Consider the following 6666-nt stretch of genomic DNA (forward strand, 5'->3'; position numbering starts at 1 on the left):
GGATGTTATTAACTGTTGAAAATGACCATATTTGCACGAAATGCCAATATTATATCCGCTTACACACAAAATCCTTTTATTGTGATTGAAAATCTGTTTTTTTTTTGTTTTTTTTTTTTGTCCTAAGCACCACACATCCAATCAAATAAAGCAAATAAAAGCCCGTAGTAAAGGAACAAAAGTTTAAAGTTTAATCTTGATTATTAAAGCTTATGCAGTTAAACAGAATAAAGGACTCGCTCTAATTTAAGCGGTTTACATGCAAGTTTGCCATATGCTTCACTATATGCATTTTATTAATATTTTATGATCATGAAAAATTCTATAAAAAAATTTCTTATTTTTTAGAACTTTTCAAAATTGCACACAAGTAGAAAAAATTATCATCATTTTATTATTCATTGAATTCCCATTTTAGTTGCAATTCTATTGTGCATTCCTCCACAAGCGAGATTATAAAGGTATTATTGCACAGAAGAGAGAAAAAACGAAAAACAAAAAAAAAAAACCAAGTTTATCATAAAATTGATTTGAATTGATTTCACGGCTATTTGCAACTGATTGCTAAATATTTAAATTGAATACTCGCGATTCATTATTGATTAAAAAAATGTTATAGATAAATAAACAGACTCTGTTGGTCCTTCTATGTTTGCCTTGCTTCTCACGTATAAGCGTGGCGAACTATGGAAGTGTAAACGCAGCTGAAGACCGAAAATTTTCACTCTTCTAAGTGGCCAATGACTGCAATCTTAAGCATAACGAAACATTAACGCGTTCAAGGCAAAGTATCCGTAGAGCGCTATTTATAACGCAACACAAGAACTATTACACTCAATATGCCGTAAAGTGTATAGCTACTTTTTAGGTTTTTATTAAATGGAAGCGAATCTATGGATCAATTTTTTAGTGATTTTTACACTTACTGTGAAGTTACGTTTCGTTTTTTTACATAAAGCCCTATTTGTGGATATTAACGCTTAACACTTTTTCAACATTTAAATAACTGAAATAAAGGGTTGTAGAAAGAAAGCCACTGAGAAACCCGTTTCTCCAGGGGGAGTTCTCACATTAATTTTAAAAATTGCTTACCACCGAAGGTTTAATGAATGAAGGCAGTTAGCTAGTGTTCTCATAATAAGCATTAAAAAAAAAAAAAGTGCGACATAGGGTGGATGCATATCAGAGAAAACCTTTATAAACGTACAATAGTTTGCCAACCTGTCGTAAACGATTCGTAGATACTTTTAGATAAATTTATCTTACAAGCTGTGAGTTACCGCTTTTCCTTCTTTTGCAGTGTGTAGTCTGAACTCAACCTTTTTCTGGGATAGTTTTCGTAAAGGTGATACAGAGCTTCACCCCAGCCAGCACATGCGAAATTCAGGTCAGAAGCTTACAAGCATCCCATCTCAATTACCCCTTACCCAAGCGGCCAACGTATTATAGAAGAAACAGAGAGAAGTGCAGAAATCTGATATTCGAAAACCACCTTCCCTCGGTGTTCGCTAAAACAAAATCGGAATACTGTCGAAAAATCCACGCAAGTTCATATTCGCTACTTTCTTATTAAAACAGTATTTTGCACTACCAGAAGGAACGCTACGTTTCGTTATTATTGATTCATTGGCGTTACTCTCTTGCTTCAAACTAGTCGTAGATTGGCTAAAACGCCTTTTTCGTAATTTTTTAGTAGGTGTTTGTGTTGGTGTATTTCATCTCTCTGCTTGTATACATTTTTTATGGGTTTGAGCCAATTCCCCTGACTTTTCTAGCATAGCTAAGAGCTTGCTCTTAAATCACTGTCCACAATTGCAACAATTCCCGGATTTGTTTTGCTTGCAATGGCTAGTTTAGGGGATTCTGGTATATTATCAATTTTCTCTTCTTGTTATGACTGTACACATTTTGCTATTCCTGCCCTTGTTTTTTCAGAGCGTTTTCTTTCTAAACTTTTACTGTCTCGTTCACGTTTAGAACGTTTTGCGCTCACCAGCTTAGAAAACTCGGGCACACATTTTTCGTGTCTTCTCCTTGTGGGGAGATCACACTTTGTGGCCTTTGTTGACTCCGTTTCGATGTTGATGGATCGTAACTTCCTACATCCCACTTAGGGCAGTCACGGTGAAGATGAATTCGAAAGAGACGGATCTTCAAGTGTGACATACAATATGCTGAAGCGGCGACCTCTGGCTATTGGCTGTAATCAATCGTGGAAGTATTTCGTCTTGATAAATTTCCAGTTATTTCACTGCTTTTATTGTTCAAAGATTTTTCAGGTGGACAATTAACCTCACCTCCCTTACTATTCCTCTCTCTACAATAATTTAAATCAGAAAAGGTTTTGAGGGTGATCTCTGCACGATTATGAAGAATCCTAATATTAGCCGTATTATTATTTTCTTTTCCCTTAGGTGGCTCGGAAATGTGCGGTATTTTGTGCAGTCGACCAGAGGCACAAATTAGATCTGTTTATATCTTGAACGATTCGAATGTTCTAGATTTTTCCGCTGAAAGTCTAATCAAACGGTTTCTGAACTTGAGTTCGTGGGTCTGATTTGTTTAACTTAGAAGATTGTTTCAATGAGTTTGAGTTCTCTTGGGATGCCAAAGGAGAGCCGAAATCGTCATATGATTTGCTTGAATAAAGCGATGAACGAGTAAAGAGCAATTTTTTCCACAACATTACTTCGAATACCGATAAATTGTAGATAGAATTAAGATAGAGGTAGAGTGCAGCTAAACGCATACATTTGTATTTAAAGCAGAAAAAAAACATGTAAACAAGGCATAATTTATTATTTCATCACGAAAATAAATCAAGAATTGTATTTAGCACACCTGTGTAGGGTATATCCAGCTATAATGTGTTGATTTGTTTTCATTATTTATTTGAATTTGTATTTATTTATAATTTTAATTCACAATTGAGCATCAGCCGCGCTTTCTTGTTTGCCAGCAAATATTTAAATTATATGCACCTAAAAGTATGTTTTCAAAATTTTTCTCTTACTTTTAAAATAAATGGTTGAAACGCATTCGAAAACTTAACACGGTTTTGGATTCTTTCATAAACATTTATATGAATTTTAGGATTGATTCAAATAGCAAAGAACTTATCCCCTGCCTCGCTTTCAAATCTTCCAGAATATAATTTTATGAAGTTTAGTTTTACTGTCAGGAACATTTTGTACTTTGTGATAATAGTATGTACGGTCTGAGTGGCCGAGTAGACAAAAGATCTCGGGTAACAACTGTCAGTGGTCGTCGATTCATCTGTCAAGTGCGGTAGAGTTTCCAGTAAAGCCAGCCGATAGTGCTTGGAGACAGACATTAGTCTTAAAATTTCCTTCTCTAGCTAAAGTAATAATAATAATAACAAGAGTTTATAATAAAGAGTTAACTACTAAAAGATTTAATTCATTGCAGACTGACCCGCTGATATTTGCATAATAAACTCATTTACTGTAATAATAACTCATCTATCCTTTCGAAATGTTGATTAATTTTAATAACATGCGAGAAAAAAGAAAATGAAAATGCATTGAATAGGCTTAACCCGCATATGCGTACGTATTGAAAAGTAATGTGAACTGCATTTGAACACTAATCACAATTTTAGAGTTTCGCGTAATTGTGTTTTATTCATATGATAACCCAGTATATATATGTGATATATAACAATAATACATAATAACAATTATTATCGGCAACATTATATAAATGTATGTTTATGATTCAATAGAAAATAAAAAAAAACACTCCCAGCAGACGTTTACAATAACCCTCCCGCAGTTTTGTAACGACTATGCGAACGAAAAACTAATTATATCTCAATAAAGAAAATATATACTCAAACGATAGTAATCTCGGGCAAACGTATTCAGGTCTGTAAATGTTTTTGAATATTAATATTTGACAAATGTAAATGTACGTATTGTTTTATATGGATGTATGCTGAGCGTTGGTATAGTTAAAGTTGAGAATGAAATAAATTTTAATGGTTTTAATTAATCGGAGCAATTGTTACTAGTCCTCTACTGCACTCAATTAATTACGACATACAACCAACTGATCGTTAAGTATTTTCTTTTCAAGTTAATTTAATTTCACACCTAAATTAAATATAAAAAAAAAAACAAAAATTAATATCACCCTACAAAATTTATACTCATTCATACTCTCAGTCATTCATATATTCAGTCATTCATATATTCAATCATTCATATATTCAGTCATTCACATACTTATAAATTAATAAAGGAAAAGTAACACCTCTTCAACAGCCTCGCTTCTCTAACAGAGTTTTTTTCGATGCCTAAAGACATTTTGATTAAAGTAACAAAAACAAACCAAAAAGTTGTAATTTGACCGCTCCTAGTTGGATACATAACCCAGCTACAATCTGACCTTCGCTCGGAATACTAAGGCCTTTCCGATAAGACTAAGCCTTCAAATCCGAGGTTCACACTAGTACCTGCGAAAAGCTTAAATCTCTCTAAAGCAGTTTTCCCATCTTTTGCAGATGACATGTCATTTTAAATTTCCCGGCATTTTCGAATTGTCAACATGCCGCTGCCTTTGCAATGACAATCAATAAGGTTTTTAAGCGCGGATAGATACGATGCCGTGCAAGGCGAGACAAATATGAATATGAGTGAAAAGGAAAAATCATGATTTTTTTAAGTCAAATGATATCCAGTGCAAGTCAAATGATATTCCTGCGGCTGTGAAAACCCACGAAAGGTTGTCGAACAATCTCTTCAGCCACCACGACGGGCAGTTAATGGCGGTTTTTGAGTTAACGCTGTCATCCAAGCTCGTGTACTGTCCGTACTACTGTTAGGTTGACCGCCACGACGAGTGGGTTGCGTCACGGAATGTTTTTCACCGACTTGATTTAGATCAAAACGTTCATTTCCGCACAACCCCTACAAAAATGGCTGCATTTTTCTGTTGATATAAAACAACACTTCTTATTGAAAAGTTCTACATTTATTATCTTCTAATTTTCTCTTTCTTTACTTTTTTCATTTTTCAACTTGCTCTTTGCTGTGTACAAAAAAACAGGATTCACATTTATAGTTGATGCTTGTTAATTCGATGAAAAGAAGACGACCCGCCATAACTGACCTAATCCTAAATTTCATTCAAGAGCAAGTTTACATGTAAACACAGTTTCAATATAAATATATGTCTGAGTATTGCAAACGACATGTTTCTGTTAGTATATCAGCTTTGTTTGACGCTGAGCTCAAAAAAAAAAAAAAGAAAAGAAGAAATTATTTCACTTTTCATTCGTTTTATGGCGACGCTCCTTTGTCTTTAATAACTTTGGAGTTCAAATCAACGATTTCCCTATTTTCTCTTGCCAAGGAGCAATCATAAAAAAGTATGAAGTACTAAAAGCTATTCTTACCCTTTTCCTCAACAATAGTTGAAGAATAGTAGAGAAAAGTAAAAAAAAAGGTATTCTCAGTTTCTCTGTTCGGTACTCTTCCTCGTCCTCCTTTCTTTCGCAATGCTGTGTGGTTGATGTTGGCGCAATTCTTTTGACTTGAATGCCACTACACTACAATGCTGTGCAATATTATCAACACTTTTCACTGATTGCATGCCATTAGACGGGAAAAAAAAGTTGACAAAATATCAGAATTTCCCAACCTTTTCTCTTCTCTTCCCTAACTGCTTTGGTCTGCTAACTAATAAAAAATTAATGCATGAGCCTAACTATCGCAGATTATCCTACACAAGGATAAATACAAATTTTCATAAGATATATATAAAAAAAAAACCATATCCCTCGAGAGCTTAAATTATTTTTCTTGTTGAAGCAAAGCCATTGTAAATTTTGACAAATTATCAATCTTTCGGGTTTTATTGGCTCAATTTATTTTTTTAAGTGTCAAGAATGACTTTTCAAACGATAATTGTGCACGTGGAACTATTTCAAATGATCACAAAATTCGAATTTCTTACAATGTCTTTAAAGCGACATTCTCCGGCAAAGCGCGATAATTTGACCTAAACATTAAACAGGGCCCTTTTCATGGTCACAATCTAAGCTTTTTTCATTGAAATCCTCATCAATCATACAAAGATAAAACTTTCTAAAAAACCCTACATGCTTCACTAGCTGTAGACGAGGAAATTAAATTTGTTGTCTCGTTTTTAAGACAAACTTGAACTACGTCCATTGCGTGCCGCAAAGGCCCTTAAATTGATGGCGTCTCGCGAATACGGCTCCGACCTTGTCATTTTTAAAAATTTTTCCGAAATAGTGTGAAATTCTGAGTTGATATAGCCATGTCTGTCCGTCTGTATGGTGTGTATTGTTGGCACTCTCCCAGTCGCCAAAATGTAAATACCGCCTTTAAATTTGATAGAAACATTGTAAGTTTCTGCACGCAGGTTGGCACTGAAAATGGGCCAAATTGGTCAGAGCGTAATAAAGCATTACCTGAACGCAATTCAGATTTTTTTAACAAAAATTTTTGAATTTTTGCTTGATACTCGGAAAGGATGAAACTTTTGACATTTGCTTTGCGAGTCGCTTCACTCTCTAGGCCCAATAATGGAACCAATCGGCCGTGTCCACGCAAACTTACCGGTAATTAAATTAAATTTTTTCCACTCTTCTGAGGGTTATTGCTTATTTATCGTAAA

The sequence above is a fragment of the Glossina fuscipes genome, unplaced genomic scaffold (genome assembly GCF_014805625.2).
Source record: "Glossina fuscipes isolate IAEA_lab_2018 unplaced genomic scaffold, Yale_Gfus_2 2, whole genome shotgun sequence".
NCBI classification, from domain to species: domain Eukaryota; kingdom Metazoa; phylum Arthropoda; class Insecta; order Diptera; family Glossinidae; genus Glossina; species Glossina fuscipes.